General features: G+C 46.4%; 1 protein-coding gene and 1 non-coding gene across 4 annotated transcripts in view; one reads left to right on the top strand and one right to left on the bottom strand.

The window, feature by feature from the left end:
- Nucleotides 1–23,282, top strand: part of NCK2 (NCK adaptor protein 2) — a 308,554-nt gene that overhangs the window by 126,900 nt on the left and 158,372 nt on the right. For 2 of the 3 annotated variants that reach the window (XM_038742308.1, XM_038742299.1), the window contains exon 1: nt 465–515. The exons of the other annotated variant lie outside the window; for it this stretch is intronic. The gene's annotated coding sequence lies outside the window, so the exon portion shown is untranslated. Of the gene's footprint in view, nt 1–464; nt 516–23,282 lie in introns of those variants that run through there. 3 annotated transcript variants of the gene reach the window in all.
- Nucleotides 18,061–18,199, bottom strand: LOC119924891. The gene has a single exon (XR_005449570.1). It is a non-coding gene; the product is annotated as a small nucleolar RNA SNORA7 (small nucleolar RNA).

The following is a 23,282-nucleotide window of genomic DNA, read 5'->3' as shown; positions in this document are numbered from 1 at the left end:
ATTGCATTATTATTATTATTATTATGCAGAAGGGGCGTGTCCAGGGGGCGGGGAGGGGGAGGGAAAGGCGGCGTGGTTAGGGGCGGGCCCAGGGGGCGGAGAGGAGGGCGTGGTCTGGGGGGCGTCAAGGGGGCGAGGCCGAGGGGGCTGAGAGAAGCGCCTCCAGGGAAGGACGGGTGGCAGCGGCCAGGACGGCGAGGAGGACAATTAGGACTAGGAGCGGGAGAGAGCCGGGACGGGCAGGCGGGAGCCCGGCATTGGAAGCTGAGACAAGGAGGAGGAGAAGGAGGAGAAGGAGCAAGCAGCAGCAGCAGCCTCCACCTCCGCCGGGCGGTCGCCGAGACAAAGAGCGGAGCCTTTCTCCTCCTCCTCCTTCTCGTCCTTTTCTCCTCCTCCTTCTCCTCCTCCTCCTCCTCCTCCAGCGACGGCGGGGGGGACACCCCGGCTCCGCCCCTCCCTCCCTCCCTCTCTCCACCGGCCCGGCTGGACCACCCCCGGCAACCCCCGGCTCCGAGGTAACAGCCGGACCCCAGCGCGCGGAGCGGCGGCCTGTGTGTCTCTGTCTGGGTGTGTGTGTGTGTGTGTGTGTGTGTGTGTGTGTGTGTCTGTGTGTGTGTGTGTTCATTCATTCATTCAATCGTATTTATTGAGCGCCTACTGTGCGCACAGCAGTGGACTAAGCGCTCGGGAAGCCCAAGTCGGCAACCTAGAGAGAGGGTCCCTACCCAACAACGGGATCACAGTCTAGTCACAGTCTCTGTGTGTGTGTGTGTGTGTGTGTGTGTGTGTGTGTCGGGGTGTGTGTTCATTCATTCATTCAATCGTATTTATTGAGCGCTTACTGTGTGCAGAGCACTGTATTAAGCGCTCGGGAAGCCCAAGTCGGCAACATGGAGAGAGGGTCCCTACCCAACAGCGGGGTCACAGTCTAATCACAGTCTGTGTGTGTGTGTCGGGGTGTGTGTGTGTGTCGGGGTGTGTGTGTGTGTGTGTGTTCATTCATTCAGTCGTATTTATTGAGCGCTTACTGTGCGTAGAGCACTGTATTAAGCGCTCGGGAAGCCCAAGTCGGCAACATGGAGAGAGGGTCCCTACCCAACAGCGGGGTCACAGTCTAATCACAGTCTGTGTGTGTGTGTCGGGGTGTGTGTGTGTGTGTGTGTGTTCATTCATTCAGTCGTATTTATTGAGCGCTTACTGTGTGCAGAGCACTGTACTAAGCGCTCGGGAAGCCCAAGTCGGCAACGTAGAGAGAGGGCCCCTACCCAACAGCGGGATCACAGTCTAATCACAGTCTGTGTGTGTGTGTGTGTGTGTGTGTGTTCATTCATTCAGTCGTATTTATTGAGCGCTTACTGTGCGCAGAGCGCCGGACTAAGCGCTCGGGAAGCCCAAGTCGGCAGCATAGGGAAGAGGGTCCCTACCCAACTGCGGGATCACAGTCTAATCACAGTCTGTGTGTGTGTGTGTCTGTGCGTGTGTGTCTGTGTGTGTGTGTCGGGGTGTGTGTGTCGGGGTGTGTGTGTGTGTGTGTGTGTGTGTCGGGGTGTGTGTGTTCATTCATTCAGTCCTATTTATTGAGCGCTTACTGTGCGCACAGCAGTGGACGAAGCGCTCGGGAAGCCCAAGTCGGCAGCATAGAGAAGCGGGTCCCTGCCCAACAGCGGGGTCACAGTCTAATCACAGTCTGTGTGTGTATGTGTGTGTGTGTGTGTGTGTGTGTCGGGGTGTGTGCGTGTGTGTGTGTGTTCATTCAATCGTATTTATTGAGCGCTTACTGCGCGCACAGCAGTGGACTAAGCGCTCGGGAAGCCCAAGTCGGCAGCGTAGAGAAGAGGGTCCCTGCCCAACAGCGGGATCACAGTCTAGTCACGGTCTGTGTGTGTGTGTGTGCGTGTCGGGGTGTGTGTGTGTGTGTGTGTGTTCATTCATTCATTCAGTCGTATTTATTGAGCGCTTACTGTGCGCACAGCAGTGGACTAAGCGCTCGGGAAGCCCAAGTCGGCAACAGAGAGAGAGGGTCCCTACCCAACAGCGGGGCCACAGTCTCTGTGTGTGTGTGTGTGTGTGTGTGTGTGTGTGTGTGTGTGTGTGTTCATTCATTCAATCGTATTTATTGACCGCTCACTGTGTGCAGAGCACTGGACTAAGCGCTCGGGAAGCCCAAGTCGGCAGCATAGAGAGACGGTCCCTACCCAACAGCGGGATCACAGTCTAATCACAGTGTGTGTGTGTGTGTGTGTGTGTGTGTGTGTCGGGGTGTGTGTGTGTGTCGGGGTGTGCGTGTGTGTTCATTCATTCATTCAATCGTATTTGTCGAGCGCTTACTGTGCGCACAGCAGTGGACTAAGCGCTCGGGAAGCCCAAGTCGGCAGCGTGGAGAAGAGGGTCCCTACCCAACTGCGGGATCACAGTCTAGTCACAGTGTGTGTGTGTGTGTGTGTGTGTGTGTGTGTGTGTGTGTGTGTGTGTTCATTCATTCATTCCTTCAGTCGTCTTTATTGAGCGCTTACTGTGCGCACAGCGCCGGACTAGCCGCTCCGGAAGCCCAAGTCGGCAACATAGAGAGACGGTCTCTCTATGTTGCCGACTTGTACTTCCCAAGCGCTTAGTCCAGTGCTCTGCCCACAGTAAGCGCTCAATAAATACGATTGAATGAATGAATGAATTCATCCATTCATTCATCCATCAATTCATTCATTGTTGCCCTTCTCCCCGCCCCCCCAGCCCGTGAGCCCGTTGTCGGGTCGGAACGGTCTCTATGAGTTGCCAACTTGTACTTCCCAAGCGCTTAGTACAGTGCTCTGCACACAGTAAGCGTCCACTCAATGCGATGGAATGAATGAATGAATCCGTTCATATTGATCGATTGATTGATTGGGTGCGGAGCCCCGGGCTAAGTGCTTGGGAGAAGACCCATCGACCCCAGATAGGGACCGTCCCTGCCCTCCAACGAGCTCATTCATTCATTCCATCGTATTTATTGAGCGCTTATTGTGTGCAGAGCACTGTACTAAGTGCTTGGGAGCCCACTCTTCTAGACTGTGAGCCCACTCTTCTAGACTGTGAGCCCACTGTTGGGTAGGGACTGTCTCTATATGTTGCCAACTTGTACTTCCCAAGCGCTTAGAACAGTGCTCTGCACACAGTAAGCGCTCAATAAATACGATTGATTGGGAAGTACAAGTTGGCGACATATAGAGACGGTCCCTACCCAACAGCGGGCTCACAGTCTAGAAGGGGCTCCCGGTCTCGGAGACCCCTAGTCGTTCAGTCAGTCATTCACTCGTATTGATTGAGCGCCTACTGGGTGCAGAGCACTGCACTAAGTGCTTGGAAACTACAAGTTGGCAACAGATAGGGACGGTCCCTACCCAACAACGGGCTCACAGGCTACAAGACCTTAGTAATCATTCATTCATTCAGTTGTATTTATTGAGCGCCTACTGTGTGCTGGGCACTGTAGTAAGCGCTTGGGAAGTACAGTTGGACCACAGAGAGAGACGGTCCCTGCCCACCAGCGGGCTCCCAGTGTAGAATAATAATAATAATAATGATGGCATTTGTTAAGCACTTACTGTGTGCAGGGCACTGTACTAAACGCTTCGGAAGTACAGTTGGGCCACAGAGAGAGACGGTCCCTGCCCACAAGCGGGCTCCCAGTGTAGAATAATAATAATAATAATAATGATGGCATTTGTTAAGCGCTTACTGTGTGCAGGGCACTGTATTAAGTGCTTGGGAAGTACAGTTGGGCCACAGAGAGAGACGGTCCCTGCCCACCAGCGGGCTCCCAGTGTAGAATAATAATAATAATGATGGCATTTGTTAAGCGCTTACTGTGTGCAGGACACTGTATTAAGTGGTTGGGAAGTACAGTTGGGCCACAGAGAGAGATGGTCCCTGCCCACCAGCAGGCTCCCAGTGTAGAATAATAATAATAATGATGGCATTTGTTAAGCGCTTACTATGTGCAAAGCACTGTTCTAAGCACTGGGGAGGTTACAAGGTGATCAGGTTGTCCCACGGGGGGCTCACAGTCTTAATCCCCATTTTACAGATGCGGTAACTGAGGCCCAGAGAACTTAAGTGACTCGCCTAAAGTCACACAGCTGACAACTGGCAGAGCTGGGATTTGAACCCATGACCTCTGACTCCAAAACCCGGGCTCTTTCCACTGAGCCACAAGTCTGCTCCCCCCGGCTTTTCCCTCGGGGCCTGGTCCTGCCCCGGGATAATAATAATAATAATAATAATAATATAATAATGGCATTTGTTAAGTGCTTACTAGGTGCGAAGCACTGTTCTAAGCCCTGGACCACTTGGGGACTGGGCCCGGGGCACAGGCTGAGTTGGGGGGCACAGAGCCCGCCCCGAGGGGGGCAGCCTTGGGGACACCCAAGCCGGGCAGGGGACGGGGCGGGGCAGAGATGAGGAAAAAGGGCAACGAGGACGCCCAGCCGGGGAAGAATAATAATAAATAATAATAATAAGGATGGTATTTGTTAACTGCTTATTAGGTGCCCAGCAGGGCAAGGGGAGGAGACGGGGGGTTGGGGGAGGGCGAGCCTGGCAGGGTGAGGACCCCAGAAAGCCTTGGGATTTGGGTTTCCCGGCCTCACCTCGAGCCCACGGTCAGGGGGACCCCAAAACCAGACAACGTACAGAGCCCGGCGAGGGGAGGCTCTCTGCCCTCCTCTGCCCTCCTGCCCTTCCTCTCTTCCCTCCAGGGCCAAGCCCGCTGCCTTACTCCCACTTGCTCCTGCTAAACTTTCAGAATCAAAGTTGCTTCTTTTTCTTCTTTCTTCCTTTTCTTTTTTCTTTTCTTCCTACTTTTCTTTCTTTTCTTCCTTTCTTTTATTTCTTCTTTCTTTTCTTTCTTTTCCTCTTTCTTCCTTTTCCTCCTTCTTCCTTCTTTCTTTTCTTCTTTCTTTTCTTTCTTTTCTTCCTTCTTCCTTCTTCTCTTTCTTTTCTTCCTTCTTCCTTCTTTCTTTTCTTTTTCTTCCTTTCTTCTCTTTTTCTTCCTTCTTACTACTTTTCTCTTTTCTTCCTTCTTCCTTTCTTTTCTTCCTTCTTCCTTTTCTTCCTTCTTCCTTTCTTTCCTTCCTTCCTTCTCTTCCTTCTCTTCCTTCCCTTCCTTTCCTTCCTTTCCTTTCCTTCCTTTCCTTCCTTCCTTTCCTTCCTTCCTTTCCTTCCTTCCTTTCCTTCCTTCCTTCCTTCCTTCCTTCCTTCCTTCCTTCCTTCCATCTTTCCTTCCTTTCCTTCCTTTCCTTCCTTTCCTTCCTTTCCTTCCTTCCTTCCTTCCTTCCATCTTTCCTTCCTTTCCTTCCTTTCCTTCCTTCCTTCCTTCCTTCCATCTTTCCTTCCTTTCCTTCCTTTCCTTCCTTTCCTTCCTTTCCTTCCTTTCCTTCCTTTCCTTCCTTCCTTCCTTCCTTCCTTCCTTCCTTCCTTCCTTCCTTCCTTTTTCTTCCTTCTTCCTCTTCTTCTTTCTTCTTCTTCTTCGTTCAGAACGTCAGATTGCCTGGGGAAGATTCCCTTACCCCCAGAAACCCCAACGGAGCCCTCACCGATCCTAGTAAAGTCCATTTTATTTATTTATGTCATTTCTAGGACTTGCTTTGTGCAACGGTTTTGTTTGCGTAGACTAAAAAGCGGGTTTGGAAAGCCCAGGAATGGCCTAGTAGTTGTTCCCGTGAGAAGCCCAGCCCGCCTACAGCCAGCGAGTGTCGGGGAACAAAGCAGCTCAGAGACGTTCTCCTGGTCACTTTCCCTGATTTTTGCACCTCCTCAAAATTTCTACCATCGATTTCGTTCAATCGTATTTATTGAGCGCTTTCTGTGTGCAGAGCCCTGTACTAAGCGATTGAGGGCTTTTAGCCAAAAGAGCGGCTCAGATTCTGGCCACGAAAAATGTGAGCCCGTTGTTGGGTAGGGACTGTCTGTCTCTGTTGCCGAATTGTACTCCCCAAGCGCTTGGTACAGTGCTCTGCACACAGGAAGCGCTCAATACATACGATTGAATGAACGAATGAATGACCGGCCTACTGAGTGATGGCAGGGAAACTGCATGGTTACAAAAACAGTCTATGCACCACAAAGAATTAAGTTTCAGGTACTGTTATAAAACCCTGACCTAGTGGGTAGCTTGGGAGTCAGAAGGACCTGGGTTCTAATCCTAACCGTGCTCAAGGTCACATGGCAGGCAAGGGGCAACTCAGAGCACGGGCTGGGGAGCCAGAGGTTGGGGGTTCTAATCCTGGCTCCACCACTTGTCAGCTGTGTGACTCTGGGCAAGTCACTTCACCTCCCTGGGCCTCAGTTCTCTCATCTGTAAAATGGGGATGAAGACTGTGAGCCCCATGTGGGACAACCTGATTACTTTTTATCTACCCCAGTACGTAGAACGGTGCTTAGCACAGAGTAAGTGCTTAACAAATACCAACATTATTATTGTTTTATTATTACTTCACTTCTCTGGGCCTCAGTGACCTCATCTGCAAAACGGGGATTAAGACTGTGAGTCTCGTGTGGGACGCGGACTGTGTGACTTTGGGCAAGTCGCTTCACTCCTCTGGGCCTCAGTGACCTCATCTGTAAAATGGGGATTAAGACCATGAGTCCCATGCGGGGCGTGGACTGTGTCCAACCTGATTAATTTGGATCTACCCCAGCAACTTAGTATAGTGCCTGGCCCGTAGTAGGCACTTAACAGATACCCTTAAAAAACAACAACAAAACAAAACACCAGCTGTACTACTTTATTGTGAATTGAAATAACAGTAAGTTGAGTTGCAGAGCCAAAATTTCTGCCTTGATTGCTCCCTGAGTAAACTGTTGAGCCCAGCTGTGGAAGCGTTGATCTCTCCTTTGGCAAGAGACTGTGAAGCAACAATAACCAGGTTTATATAACAAAATGAAAGGCTGTTATACAGAAGGCAGGGATCAATCACAAGGACCGAAAAGAGGGTAGTTGTGGCTTGCACTGCCATATAAACGATTGTGGTATTTAAGTGCTTACACTGTACTAAGCGCTGGGATAGATACAAGACAATCAGGTCCCGCATGGGGCTTACAGACTAAGTAGGAAGGAGAACAGGTATGGAATCCCCATTTTGCAGATGATCCATATGAGGTGTTTAAAGAAGACTGGCTTGTTCCTGACTGAAATGAGTTCCCGGGGAAGGGGGAAGACTCTTCTTCTCCGGAGATTGTCCTCTCTTGGATGGTTTAGGGAATGACAGGGACTTCTGTAGGGGAGGTGTGGGCTGTTTCTGGGCTCAGCCTCCTGAAATGCTAGATGGAAAGGATAGGGAGGCCGTGGCAGAGTGTCCGTTTGGTTCGGGGAGAGTTTACCCTTCTGGGCTGACATCCTGTATCGCATCGCACTCTCCCAGGCAATTAGTACAGTGCTCCGCACGCAGTAAGGGCTCAATAAATAACCGTCGATTGGTTGATTAAGGGGCCTCGTACCTGCCGGCCACGGGTCTCTGAAGAGCTGTACTTGTCAGGGAAGGCAGCGGGAGGGGAGAAGCAAAGGGACCCTGTATATATGTATATATGCTTGTACATATTTATTACTCTATTTATTTATTTATTTATTTATTTTATTTGTACATATCTGTCCTATTTATTTTATTTTGTTAGTATGTTTGGTTTTGTTCTCCATCTCCCCCTTTTAGACTGTGAGCCCACTGTTGGGTAGGGGCTGTCTCTATATGTTGCCAATTTGTACTTCCCAAGCGCTTAGTACAGTGCTCTGCACATAGTAAGCGCTCAATAAATACGATTGATGATGATGATGACCCTGCTTATGAAGGCCCTTGCGCCTTCCACTACTGCATCCTGGAGCATTACCTCATCAGTGACCCGCTCTGGGCACAGGGCCTAGTGTGCCTGTCAGTCAAATCATCCGTCCATCAATCAGTGGTTTTTATTGAGCATTTACCGCAGTCAGAGCGCTTGGGAGAGTTCAGTGTCTAGAACAGTGCTTTGCACATAGCACTTAACAAATACCATCATTATTATTATTACCATACAACATAGCTGGTAGATGCACTCCCTACCTACAGCAAGATTCTAGTCTAGATGTGGAGGCAGGCAGTGATCTAAATAATTTATGGCTATGTCCCCAGGGGTTTCCCCCTTAGAGACCACTCTAGGGGAGAGGCAAAAATCCTTATGTAGGTCCTCCCAGTTCTTTGATCAAGATGAGGCATGTGCAGAATAGCACAGAGGGCGTTAACTGATTCTTCTCTCCCTTCTTAGGAGTCAAAGGCTAAAATGTAAGTCGAAAGACCCGAAGTAGGCCTTAGATTGGCAGCCTTTTCTATCACCTAGTATATTCCAACTGCTTAGTTACCATTGCTCCAACGTCTTGTTTTCCGCTCTCCGTTGTGATAGTTTTTATTTGGTTCTGTGGCTTGATTACTTCCTCCTTTTCACCTTCTTGAAGTTTTGCACAGTTTAAGTCCCACAAAGGGTCCAGCACCGTTCGTTCCCCAGCTCCAGCCCCAAATTCCATACTTCAGTAGATACTTCTGCTGTGATTTCCTAGCGGGCGGCAGGCCAGATTTAAGTACAGGGCACATGAAGGTTTGATTCCTCCTGGAGACCTTGGTTCCCATTCTGCCCTAAAACGATGATCTGGAAGTCTTTTCGTTTTTTTCATCTTTTCTTTGGAATTAACGTATTTTGCCCCAGCTTGTTGTTCCACTGGTTTTACTGTTGCAGGTCACAATGCTTCATCCTTTACTAATGGCAACTTTGCCCAATAAAGGGACAAATGAGCCTTGTGGAATGGAAACAGCTTCATGACTTTCAAAAGGGTCTTACCTACCAGTTTAAGGTAATTTGTTGTCCTGATAGGGAGAAATTAGCTCAAAGAACCTCAAAATCCTTAGAGAAGCAGTACGGCTTAGTGGACAGAACACAAGCCTGGGAGTCAGAAGGACCTGGGTTCTAATCCTGGCCTCACCACTTGTCTGCTGTGTGACCTTGGGTAAGTCACTTCACTTCTCTGTGCTTCAGGTACCTCATCTGTAAAATGGAGGTTGACTGTGAGTGCGATGTGAGACCTGAAGTGTGTCCAACCTGATTAGATTATGTCTACCTCACCACTTAAGACAGTATCTGGGATATAGTAACTGCTTAAAAAATCATAAAAAAATCCTCTACACCCTGAACAAAACACCTTGCTGAAAAAGAAACTTCCTGTGTTTCTTTGGCTACAGTTCAAGTGGGGCTACCCACTTTCTTCTCTAAATGCAAGTTTCGGAAGCACTTCAAAGTGTTTTTTTTTTTGTTTTTTTTTTTTTAAAGGGTCATAGTTCCAAATGTTATTGTAAACTGCTTTGCAATTTGCATGTAGGAATCAGGGCAACTCAGAAGTGAAACAACACAGGCCATTTAACTGCCTGGAGTATGCAGCTGGGTCAAAATGTTTGCCCTAGCGTGGCCTAGTGGATAGAGTATAGTCAGAAGGACCTGGGTTCTAATCCCAGCTCCATCACTTATCAGATTTGTGACCTTGGGCATGTCACTTCACTTTTCTGGCCCTCAGTTATCTTATTTGTGAATCAGGGATGAAGATTGTGAGCCCCATGTAGGACAGGTACTGTGTCCAACCTGATAACCTTGTATCTACCCCAGCACTTATAACAGAGCTTGGCACAGAGTAAGCGCTTAACAATTACCATTATTATTATTTTATTGTTATTACTGTCTCCTAACAATAATTGACTTTTTTGTTTAAACGTGTCTTTAACCTGCTAGTGCATTTTACTTTTTACTCTCTTGATTGAATTGGCAGTGTACATCTCTGAAAGCTTAATTAACCCGGTGCCATGAACAGTAGTATGCTATTCTTGCAAGCAAATGGGCATTTACATGTCTAGTAGAGCCCATTTTTGCCTACACAGATAAGAAGTAGATCACATATTTTTGGACTAGTAATAAACGTAAAACTTTCTCCAAACATAATGAAGTGACTTTAACGAGCTTATTGGTAAAGAGGTCGAAACCAGCGCGTGGAAACTAAAATCTTCAGTTTCCAGCTGCCATGATAAAGGACTAGCGTGCGAGCTAAAGTCAATTCCCAGTTCCTGGGGTGTTTTCTACCTTTGTGGCCCCCTGGAGCAATCACTCGATAAGGGTGGGGATGATACCAGGATGAAGGATTATCTTGTATTTTCAAATGAGAAAAGTGCATGGGCCTGGGAATTAGAGGACCAGGGTTCTAATTCCAGCTCTGCCACTTATGTATCTGCTCTGTGACCTTGGGCAAGTCACTTCATTTCTCTGTGCTTCAGTTATCTCATCTGTAAAATGAGGATTAAGACCATGAGCCCCATGTGGAACATGGAGCGTATCCAATCTGATTAGCTTGTATCTGTCCTAGATTTTAGTACAGTGGCTGGCGCAGAAAAAGTGCTCAACAAGTACCATAAAAAACAAAAAAAAACATCGTCTCACGCATCATGGTGTTGAATAAATGGTAAAAAGAAATTGCCAAGCAATTAATAATAATAATAATGATGGCATTTATTAAATGTTTACTATGTTCTAAGCACTGTTCTAATTACTGGGGAGGTTACAAGGTGATCAGGTTATCCCATAGGGGGCTCACAGTCTTAATCCCCATTTTCCAGATGAGGTAACTGAGGCACAGAGAAGTTAAGTGACTCGCCCAAAGTTACACAGCTGACAAGTGGCAGAGCCACCATTTGAACCCATGACCTCTGACTCCAAAACCCGGGCTCTTTCCACTGAGCCACGCTGTCTCTATACTTCTTCAGGTCTTGTTCTGAGACATTGTGCTGGTTATTTTTTTTTTTAATAATGGTATTTAAGCACTTACTATTGCCACACACTGTACTAAGTCACTGGGGTAGATATGAGATAGGTTGGACACAGTCCATGCCCCACGTGACGCTCATAGTTTAATCCTTATTTTCAGATGAGGTAACTGAGGGACGGAGAAGTTTCTTGTCCAAGGTCACAATACATACAAGTGGTGGAGCTGGGATTAGAACCCAGGTCCTCCTGTCTTCCCGGCACATGCTCTTGAAAGGCATCTATTTAATAATAATGATGGTATTAAGTGCTTACTATGTGCCAAGCACTGTTCTAAGCACTGGGGTAGATACAAGATAATCAGGTTGTCCCATGTGGGGCTCACAGTCTTAATCCCCATTTTACAGATGAGGTCACTGAGGCATAGAGAAGATGAGTGACTTGCCCAAAGTCACGCAGCTGACAAGTGGCGGAGCCGGGATTAGAACCCACGACCTCTGACTCCCAAGCCCGGGATCTTTCCACTAAGCCACGCTGCTTCTCCATATAACCAAAATGAGAACAGATCATAACATCTAGATCATCAGTCAGATGATAACTATCTGATCTAGATTTGAACTTGAGGAATGAAGGCCTTCTAGTTTTCCATTTCCCCAAATCGCTAATATTTGGTTCATCACAAATATTTCCTCCACCCCCAGGGGAAAAAATGTTGTTCTGATTAGCCTGTGCTAAGTAGACTATAATGATAAAAATAACATTGGTGTCTGACATTTTACGGTAGTCCAGTGCAGCAGGTCATGTGTAGGATTGTTCTACAGCACGTGTTTGTCCCCAGCAGAGAGCCATGCATGGAGCAAAATTCTGGGATCAGGCCTAGGCTGGCCCGTCTCAAACTCTCCCCACCCAATTTGATACTGGTTCCATCATCATCATCATCAATCGTATTTATTGAGCGCTTACTGTGTGCAGAGCACTGTACTAAGCGCTTGGGAAGTACAAGTTGGCAACATATAGAGACAGTCCCTACCCAAAAGTGGGCTCACAGTCTAAAAGACCCTAATGTCCAAATGAGGTGAAATGTAAATAAATTAGGTCCTAAGAGGAAGTGCTTCTGGACTTCCTTTTGGAGGGTGCTACTGTTTAAATAGGAATAGCAATAATAATGGTATTTGTTAAGCGCTTTCTGTGTATCGAGCACTGTTCTAAGCACTGGGGTAGATCCAAACTAATCAGGTTGGGCACGACCCCTGTCACACATGGGGCTCACAGTCTTAATTCCCATTTTACAGACGAGGGAACTGAGGTGCAGAGAAGTGAAGAGACTTGTCCAAGGACACCCTGCAGACAAGTGGCAAAGTCCAGATTTGAACCCAGGTCCTTCTGGCTCCCAGGCCTATGCTCTATCCACTAGGCCATGCTACTTCTCACCTCCCCCGCCTCCAGGCTACAGAGAAGTGTAGTCCCGGTGTGGCTCAGTGGAAAGAGCCCGGGCTTTGGAGTCAGAGGTCATGGGTTCGAATCCTGGCTCCGCCACATGTCTGCTGTGTGACCTTGGGCAAGTCACGTAACTTCTCTGAGCCTCAGTTACCTCATCTGTAAAATGGGATTAAGACTGTGAGCCCCAAGTGGGACAACCTGATCACTTTGTATCCCCTCAGCGCTAACAGTGCTTTGCACATAGTAAGCACTTAACAAATGCCAACATTATTATTATTATTATTATTATTAGCCTTACTGACACCTGTGTACATGTGGAATAACCATTTATGTACCTTGGCACCCCAGGCACATTCCTGGAATCCCCTTCACTGCCAGCTGAGACCCCAGAACTGTTGGGGGAGGAAAAACTGCCATCCAGGGCAAATTTTTGAATGGTGTCAATCTAACCTGGCCTAATCTGGCAGGATGCTAGCCCAGAACCCTACACTGTTGACCTTCCTCACTTTACCTCTTCTTCTCTTTCCCCATTTTCCTGGTGAAGAGAGGATACTACTTTCAAGGACTAAATAGGGTCAGTCAGTTAATCATATTTATTGAGCACTTACCATATGCAGAACCCAGTCCTAAGCACTTGAGAGGTGCAGAGCACTTTACTAAGAGCTTGGGAGAATGCAATACAACACAGTAGACACATTCCCTGCCCACAGTGAGCTCACACTCTAGAGGGGGAGACAGACGTTGATATAAATAAATTACAGATCTATACATAAGTGCCGTGGGCCTGCAATGGGGTGGGGGTTAAATAAAGGGAGCAAGGTAGGGTGACAAAGAAGGGAGTTGAAGAAAAGGAAAAGAGAGCCAGAGGGGGAAGGTGTCTTGAAGGAGGTGTGCCCTCAGTAAGGCTTTGAAGAGGGGTTATGATGTCGGTTATGATGAGGGAAGGCATTCCAGGCCAGAGGCCAGACGTGGGCGAGAGGTTGGCGGCGAGATAGATGAGATCAAGGTACAGTGAGGAGGTAGCATTAGAGGAGCGAAGTGTGCGGGTTGGGTTGTAGGAGAGTAGTGAAGTGAGGTAGGAGGGGGCCAGGTGAACAGGGCTTCCCCCTCTGTAGTAGGGAAACCAAGAAAGCAGTTCTCACTGCTCTCTCTTTCCATTCTTGGGGTGGGTTGCAGTGGCCAGATGAGTGGCGGGGGCGGTGCCATCTATGATCAAAGCCTTGGGGCGACAGTAGCTACAGCTCCAAACACGATAATATGGATCTGCTCTGAGGGTGGATCTAGTATTTGGGGGAGCTGAGGGCTTTCTATTTGCCAAGCATTGTACTAAGCGCTGCATAGGTACGAGATAATCAGGTCGGACGCAGACCCTGACCCAAATGAGGCTCACAGCCTAAGTAGACATTTAATCCCCATTTTACAGATGAGGAAACTGAGGACTACGTACCGGACTGCCAACTCCTTAAGCACTTTGATACTCACCTAGCCCCACAGCATTTATGTATATGTCCTTTTACTCTATTCTTCCCCCATCTGTAATTTCATTGTCACATTTATTGATCGCTTCCTGTGTGCAGCGCTCTGTACTGAGCGCTTGGGAGAGTATAATAATAAAAATAATGATGGTATTTAAGCGCTTACTATGTGCCAAGCACTGTTCACAGCAATAGACACATTCCCTGCCCTTTGGAGAAGCAGCATGGCCCAGTGGATGGAGTACAGGCCTGCGAGTCAGAAGGACCTGGGTTCTAATCCCAGCTCCGCCACTGGTCAGCTGTGTGACTTGGGGCAAGTCACTTCACTTCCCTGCACCTCAGTTACCTCATCTGTAAAATGGGGATTAAGACTGTGAGTCCTGTGTGGAATGGGGACTGTGTCCAACTTGATTATCTTGAGTTTACCCCAGCGCTTAGTACAGTGCTTGGCACATCGTAAGTGCTGAACAGATGCCATGATTATTACTATTATTATTATTATTTATTTTAATGTCTGTTTCCATCTGTAGAGATTGTTCCTTAAGGATAGGGACTGGATTTACCAACTCTATTATTCCCAAGTGCTCAGTACTATGCTCTGCATACATTAAATATTCAGTGGATACCTTGGGTGGATTGAGGTACAGAGTTAAGTGACTTGCCCATGGTTGCATAACAGGCAAATTGGTGCAGCTGTGATTCTAGACTGTGGGTCTGTTGTTGGGTAGGGACTGTCTCTATATGTTGCCAACTTGTACTTCCCAAGCGCTTAGTACAGTGCTCAGCACACAGTAAGCACTCAATAAATACGATTGAATGAATGAATGAATATGCCATGACCAGCTGAACAGAAAGGGTTACTACCTACCGCAGAAAACTTTGAGCTTTTTTTATCTTACTTTGTAAACAGTTTTGAAAATAAAAGCTCTTTGTTCTGGCACAAACCTTTGATTTCCTTTACTCTGTGTACCCTCATGGCCTTGATAGCAAACCCTAAATTTTCAGAGATGCTGTGCATATAGTTGCACACCAGGCTTTGAGCCTTTTATAACGCTTTTTGAAAATTGATTCTAGATCCCTTTTATCACTGCTATTTCTAGTTAGGTGAAATCTGTCAGTGATATTTATAGGGCGCCAACTGTGTGCAAAGTCTGAATGTTTGGGGGAGAACAACAGAAGCCAAAGGCAGGGTTCCTGCCCTCAAGGAGTTTACAGTCTAATCGAAGGGACAGTCAGAAACTATTTGCTGAAGAGTGGGAGCAGAAAGGACAACGAGGATATAATCAGTTTAAAAAAGAAAACTGGAGTGTCCTGATGGGAATGACAGGTAAACCTCAGCCTTGAGACTTAAGGACTGAGAACTAATAATAATGGTACTTCTCAATCGCTTACTAGAGAGTAAGCTTGGCAGAGGCCAAGCACTACGCTGAATGCTGGGGTAGGTGCAAGATAATTAAATTGGACATAATGCCAGTCTCACATGGAGCTCACCATCTAAATAGGAGGGAATAGGATTTAATCCCAACTTTCCAGATGAGAAACCGAGGCATGTAGAAGGGAAGTGACTTGCCTAAGGTCATTCAGCAGATGGGTGGCGGAGCCGGGATTGGAACCCAGGTCCTCCAACTGCCACACCACAAGGCCGCACAGCCTGGAGACCTGGCACTCTTCTTGGTCCGTATGACTCTCCTTGGGGCACAAGAGTGCAATGAATGACTTGGTGTGCAGCGCAGCGTGAAGTGGATGCAGAGATTTTTGTGCCTACAGGAGCCCTTTATAACCACGATGATTCTTGTTAAGCCCGTATTGCGTGCCAAGAACTGTTCTAAGCGCCGGACACTGTTGGCTTGAAAAGCTGGGCCGTAGAGCGACAGACAGAGGAAGTTACCTTGGTAATCGCTGTGGTCTTTGCCACCCCCATTAGCCAGTTATCATTCAGGACTTCTGCTCTGCTGGTCCACTCCATGGACTGGGTCTTCGTTCAGAAACCTTCGCCACTACTGGCCTAATCTTATCAGGTTTATGTTTGGTTTTGTTCTCTGTCTCCCCCTTCTAGACTGTGAGACCACTGTTGGGTAGGGACTGTCTCTATATGTTGCCAACTTGTACTTCCCAAGCGCTTAGTCCAGTGCTCTGCACACAGTAAGTGCTCAATAAATACGATGGATTGACCTCCAGATTCCCCGAGTGGAGCCCTCGCCACTAGTTCTTCTAGACTGGAAGCTCCTTTTGGACAGGGATGGCGTCTACCAACTCTGCTGTATTGGTACAGCTATTTGCACTCAGTAAGTGCTCAGTAAATACCATTGATGATGATGAACAGCAGGGCTATATAGTAGGATGTAGCTTTAATGTCATAAAAAATTGCAGAACAGTCTAATGTAGAACTCAGTATACATAAGTGTTTTGTTTTATTGTCTGTCTCCCCCTTCTAGACTGTGAGCCCATTGTTGGGTAGGGATTGTCTCTTATCTGTTGCCAAATTGTACTTTCTGAGCACTTAGTACAGTGCTCTGCACACAGTAAGCTCTCAGTAAGTACGAATGAGTGAATGAAGGAGTGGGTTTGTGTGTCTGTGTATGTATATATACCACCATCATCATATATATGTACATATATATATATACACACACATATGTGTATATATATGTACATATATATGATGATGATGGTATTTGTTAAATGCTTACTGTGTGCCAGGGACTATACTAAGCACTGGGATGGTTACAAGCAAATTGGGCTGGACACAGTCCCTGTCCCATGAGGGGCTTGCCGTCTTAATCCCCATTTTACAGATGAGGGAACTGAGGCCCAGAGAAGTGAAGTGACTTGCCCACGGTCACCCAGGAGACAAGTGATGGAGCCATTACACCATGCTGCTTCTCGTGCGTGTGTGTGTGTGTCTGTGTGTGTAAGTGTGTGTGTATATATATATATATATATATTATGCATGCTCAGTATGGGCAGTTGGGTTGATATGACTAAAGCATTTGAGATAGATTCCCAGTGAGCTATTACAAATTACTGTCTTGTTTCCTCTCCCTCCTTTCTATCCTCTCCCTTTCCCTTGTCAGCCTGGGATTTGCCTTCAGCTGTATTTAGCACGTGCAAAAAGGAATGGTTTGGCAACATTCAAGCATCTGAAGAACATTTATAACATATGGTCGGCTAGTACAGAAACAGCATGACCTAGTGGAAACAGCTCGGGCTTGGGAGTCAGAGGACCTGGATCTAATCCCAGTTCCTCCATTTGTCTGCTGTGTGACCTTGGGAAAGTCACTTGGCTTTTCTGGACTTCAGTTACCTCATCTGTAAAATGGGGATTAAGAGTGTGAGTCCTATGAGGGTCAGGGACTGTGTCCCAGCTGATTATCTTGTATCTGCCCCAGCGCTTAGTACAGTGCCTGGCAAATAGTAAGCACTTAAAAAATAACACAATTATTCTATGGTACTGGCAGCATTTCTAGGACAACTTCCATTTCTGCCTGACCAATATGATCAGCAGAGATTCTCTCAGGAAGTTAAGAGGATTGTTTATTACTTTTTTTTTTTAAAGTTTGAAATTATGTTTCTTTGAGGCTTCAGAAGGTTCATACTGCCTTCATCCTCAGGGACTAATATATTCTTTTTGCTGAAATCAGCTAATAGTAATAATTGTGGTATTTAAGTTCTTACTAAGTGCCAGGTACTGTACTAAGCGCTAGGGTAGGTACACGCTCTGCATACAGCGAGCGCTCAATAAATACGATTGAGTGATTGATTACAAGATAATAGGGTTAGACACAGTCCCTGTTCCACATAGGGCTCCCAGTCTCAATCCCCATTTTACAGATGAGGTAAGCGAGGCACAGAGAAGTTAATTGATTTGTCCAAGGTCACACAGCAGACAAGTGACGAAGGCGGGATTAGAACCCAGGTCCACGCTCTATCCACTAGTGTTGGTTGTAATGCAGACGGTTATCAGGATCGCTTTAGATGAGTTAAGAATGACCCAGCATTACGCCTGCCTCAGAATCAATCAATTGTATTTATTGAGTGCTTGCTGTGTGCAGAGTCCAGGGCTTGAGAGATGGATCTGTATCACAGTATATTTATCTCATTCCCAGCCCTACAGCATTTATATTGCTGTTGTTGTCTTATGCTGTCGAGTTGTGTCTGGCCCATAGCGACGCCATGGACAGATCTCTCCCGGAAAGCCCCACTTCCATCTGCAATCATTCCGGTAGTGTATCCATAGAGTTGTCTTGGTAAAAATTGGGAAGTGGTTTAGCATTGCCGTCTTCCATGCGGTAAACTTGAGTCTTCACCCTCAATTCTCTCCCGTGCTGCTGCTGCCCAGCACCGGTGAGTTTTGACTTGTAGCAGATTGCCTTCCACTCGCTAGTCACTGCCCAAGCTAGGAATGGAATGGATAGGCCTCTGCTTGACTCTCCCTCCCATAAGCCGAGACTGATAGAGTACTGGAAACTCTCCAGGTGTGACCCTGAGAGGTTAACATTTATGTACGTATCTCTATATCCTCCTATTTGTTCTGCCTGTAATTTATTTTAATGTCTGTCTTCGCTTCTAGACTGTAAATTCCTTGTGGGCAGGAATCGTGTCTGCCAACTTCATTATATTGTAGTCTTCCAAATGGTTAGTACAGTTCTCTGTCCACACTAAATGCTAAATAAGTAAAATTGATTTATTAATTGAATAGAGTGGTAGACATGATCCCTGCCCTCAAGGAGCTTAAAGTCTAATGGGGGAATTTACAATCTAATAACTCACTTTGCTCAGGCTTACTCACCTTTCTGAGGGTGAGTAAAAATGCCAACAGGAAGGAATGTTGATTTAATTCACTTCTGTTTAATTATGAATGTACCCCTTTGGGAGAAGGCAAGCAAATGAAAACGTGGTATGAGATTGCAAATTTTTTGTATGCATTTGCAAGGCCAATTTAGCTTATTATTAGTCACATAGGAGCCTTAACCTGTGACCTTAGTATGGGAAGGATTGAGACTTGAGAAGCAGTGAGGCTTAGTGGAAAGAGCACGGTCATGTGTTCTAATCCCTGCTCTGCCACTTCTCAGCTCTGTGACTTTTGGCCAGTGATTTAACTTCTCTGTGCCTCAATTACCTCATCTGTAAAACGGGGATTAAGACTGTGAGCCCCACATGCGACAACCTGATTACCTTTGTAGCCCACCCCAGTGCTTAGAACAGTGCTTGGCACATAGTACGGGCTTAACAAATATCATTATTATTATTACTATCAAATGTTTTGTGTTTAAAAAAGTGAGACCTGGTGTTATGAAAGAATCGTGCAGTAGTTATCAGTGATGCATTGTTCATTCATTCAATCGTATTTACTGAGCTTTTTTGTGCAGAGCTGTGTACTAAGCACTTGGAAAATACAATTTGGCAACAGATAGGGACAATCCCTACGAAACAAAGGGCTCACAGTCCGTTTTGGGCAGGGTTTTTGTCAGTTTATTCTTATATTGTACTCTCTTAAGCACTTAGTGTTCTGCACACAGTAAGGGCTCAATAAATATGATTGAATGAATGACATTTTCCGATACAAATTCCTGTATTATTGTTTTACCCACCAACAGTAGAATGCTTTACATCTTTGCAACTTGTGGTTCGTACTGTTAAGGCTTCCCAGACTGAGCCCCTTCCTTCCTCTCCCCCTCGTCCCCCTCTCCATCCCCCCCCCCATCTTACCTCCTTCCCTTCCCCACAGCACCTGTATATATGTATATATGCTTGTACATATTTATTACTCTATTTATTTATTTATTTTACTTGTACATATCTATTCTATTTTATTTTGTTAGTATGTTTGGTTTTGTTCTCTGTCTCCCCCTTTTAGACTGTGAGCCCTCTGTTGGGTAGGGACTGTCTCTATATGTTGCCAATTTGTACTTCCCAAGCGCTTAGTACAGTGCTCTGCACATAGTAAGCGCTCAATAAATACAATTGATGATGATGATGAATGTTGGAAAGCACAAAGTATTATTGGCACAGTGCGGTAAGGCTAAAGCTGAGGCTGGGAAAAACACGACATGCCATAACATCAAGCCATGTGCACAGCTGTTATTTTTATCTCTAGGCTGTAAGCTCTCTGTGGGAAGGGAACATGGCTACCAACTCTGTTTTATTGTACTCTCCCAAACAGTACAGTCCTTTGCACACAGTAAGTGCTCAAAAAAGGTGATTGATTATCACTGTGGTATTTATCTGAACTAAGCACTGAAGTAGCTATACGATAGGGAGAATAGGTACAGTGTAGTAATTGAGGGTAATAACTGTGGTATTTAAGAGCTTCCTTTGTGCTGAGCACAGTATTAAGTGCTGGGGTAAATAACAAGATAATCAGGTTAAATACAGTCCCTGTCCCATGTGGGGCTTACAGTCTAAACGGGGAGAGAGAACAGACATCAAATTCCATGTTACTTTTGAGGAAACTGAGGCACAGAGAAATTAAGTAATAAATAATGATTGTGGTATTTAAGCACTTACTATGTGCCAAATACTGTGCAACATGTTAGGGTAGATAGGAGATAATCACGACCCACACAGGGCTCACGTTCTAAATAGGAGGGAGAACAGACATTGAGTCTCCATTTTGCAGATGAGGAAACTGAGGTACAGTTAAGTGACTTTCCCATGAGCCCCAAGTGGTACTGTGTCCCACTTGATTAGCCTGTGTCTACTCCAGCGCTTAGAACAGGGTCTGGCACATAGCACTTAACAAATACCATAACAAAAAAAGACACCTAGGGAAGTTGGATCAACAGTGACAGCATAAAATTAGGGAAACAGTGTGGGCTAGTGGATAGAGCATGGGCCTCGGAGTCAGAAGGACCTGGGTTCTAATCCTTGTTCTGTCGCATGTTGGCTATGTGACCACGGGAAAGTCACTTATCTTCTCTGTGCTTCAGTTACCTCATCTGTAAAATGGGAATTGAGACTGTGAACCCCATGTGGGACAGGGACTGTGTCCAACCTGATTTTCTTATATGTATCCCAGCGTTTAGAACTGTGCTGGACATATAGTAAGCGCTTAACAAATGCCGTCGTTATTATTAGGGGACACTGTTTCTGGAAGTAGTGATATAAAACACATTCTGAGAACTTGTGGCTATTTAAACGTTTTTGACACATTGGGGCTGGAATGAGGTATTTTTCAGGAATTATCACTTTTACTCAGTTCATACTTTCAGAAGGTTAGCTGCCTAGTGAGCTATTAAATCTGTGTTGGCAGATCTGAGTAGCAGAAGTTATTGTTAGATTTGATTGCTAAATACGCAAGGGTTGGGGGGGATAGGGGCTAGGTTGAATACCTCCTAAATGGCAGCTCACTGTGGGCAGGGAACGTGTCAACCAACTCTGTTATATTGTGCTTTTCCAAGAGCTTAGTACAGTGCTTAGGATAGTGATTTGCACATAGTAAACTCTTAATAGATGCCATTATAATTAATAATAATAATTACAGTGCACTGCCCACGGTAGCATTCAGTAAATACAATTGATCAGTTTTTTTAATGGCATTTATTAAGCGCTTACTGTGTGAAAAGCACTGTTCTAAGCGCTGGGGAGTTTACAAGGTGATCAGGTTGTCCCACGTGGGGCTTACAGTCCTAATCCCATTTACAGATGAGGGAACTGAGGCACAGAGAAGTTAAGTGACTTGCCCAAAGTCACACAGTTGACAAGTGGCAGAGCCGGGATTTGAACTGATGACCTCTGACTCCAAAGCCCGGGCTCTTTCCACTGAGCCATGCTGTTTCCCTTCGATTGAGGATTAGGCTTTGACGTTGCCCTGTAGATGATGCGGAATGCCCAGCCTGCATCCAGTTGTGAAAGCTTCTCGCAGCTCCCACCTTCTTCATTCATTGTCGTATTTATTGAGCGCTTACTGTGTGCAGAGCACTGTACTAAGCGCTTGGGAAGTACAAATCGGGAACATATAGAGACGGTCCTTACCCAACAACGGGCTCACAGTCTAGAAGCGGGGAAACTTATGCCCTCATTGTTGGTGAAGACCCCAGGACTCAACTGAATCTAGACCGGAATCCTGAGACCCTGAGCGACTCTCCTTGGAGCTGTTATTGATCAGAAATCTCTCCCAAGTTTGATGAACAGGCACCGCCCACTAATCAAGGGAGTACCAAGCCTGGGAGTCGAAGGATCTGGATTCTAGTCCTGTCTCTGCCATTTGCCTGCTGGGTGACCTTGGGTAATTTGCTTACTTCTCTGTGACAGTTTCCTAATCGGTGAAATGGGATTCATAACCTGTTCTGCCTTCCACTTAGACTATGAGCCCCTTATGGGACAGGGACCGTGTCCGACATGGTTATCTTGTATCTACCCCAGCACTTAATAATAATAATAATAATGATGACATTTGTTAAGTGCTTACTATGTGCGAAGCACTGTTCTAAGTGCTGGGGGTATACGAGGTGATCAGTTTGTCCCTCGTGGGGCTCACAGTCTTAATCCCCATTTTAGAGATGAGGGAACTGAGGCTCAGAGAAGTTAAGTGACTTGCCCAAGGTCACACAGCTGACAAGTGGCGGAGCCGGGATTCAAACTCATGACCTCTGGCTCCCAAGCCCGGGCTTTTCCCACTGCTTCTCTACCATCCTTGGCACCTAGTAAATGCTTAACAAAACATTATTATTATTATCATTATTATCTGGCTCAAGCCTTAAGCAGGGGAAGCAGCGTGACTCAGTGGAAAGAGCCTGAGGTCATGGGTTGGAATCCCAGCTCTGCCACTTGTCAGCTGTGTGACCTTGGGCAAGTCACTTAACTTCTCTGTACCTCAGTTACCTCATCTGTAAAATGGGGGTTAAGACTGTGAGCCCCACGTGGGACAACCTGATCACCTTGTATCCCCCCGAGCGCTTAGAACAGTGCTTCACACATAGCGCTTAAAAAACCCCCACTATTAAGTAATGCATGGCTCCCAGTGAAGGGATAGGGAAAGCAATGAACAAACCACCACTGCCTTTTGGGGGATTTGGTTCAGTTTTTGGCCCATAATGCAGACTTTTGCCTTTTACTATACCATTTCATCATGCTTAGTGGAAAGAGCAGGGGCTTGGGAGTCCAAGGTCATGGGTTCTAATCCCAGCTCTGCCACTTGTCAGCTGTGTGACCTTGGGCAAGTCACTTAAGTTCTCTGTGCCTCGGTTACTTCATCTGTAAAATGAGGATGAAGACTGTGAGCCGTACGTGGGACAAACTGATTACCTTGTATGTACCCCAGCATTTAGAACAGTGCTTAGCACATAGTAAGCGCTTAACAAATACCAACATTATTATAAACTAAAATGTCTGACTACAATTCTGATTTAAGTATTCCCAGTACAAGAGGGAACTGCTCAGCAATGGTTATTAAGGTACTAACGCCCAGGAAAGCCAGCAAGGTAGATATGGGCCCTGATGCCCTGACAGTGTTTTTTTCTGGTCTTGGTATACATCGCAAAACTAGGAACCACAAGAAGTAATTTCAGCCCCGACTCAAGCATGAACCTAGCGGCTAAGGCTTGGGCCTGGCAGTCATAAGGACCTGGGTTCTAA

Source organism: Tachyglossus aculeatus, chromosome 2, assembly GCF_015852505.1.
Source record: "Tachyglossus aculeatus isolate mTacAcu1 chromosome 2, mTacAcu1.pri, whole genome shotgun sequence".
In the NCBI taxonomy this organism is placed as follows: domain Eukaryota; kingdom Metazoa; phylum Chordata; class Mammalia; order Monotremata; family Tachyglossidae; genus Tachyglossus; species Tachyglossus aculeatus.
This window is presented reverse-complemented; position numbering and strand designations above follow the sequence as displayed.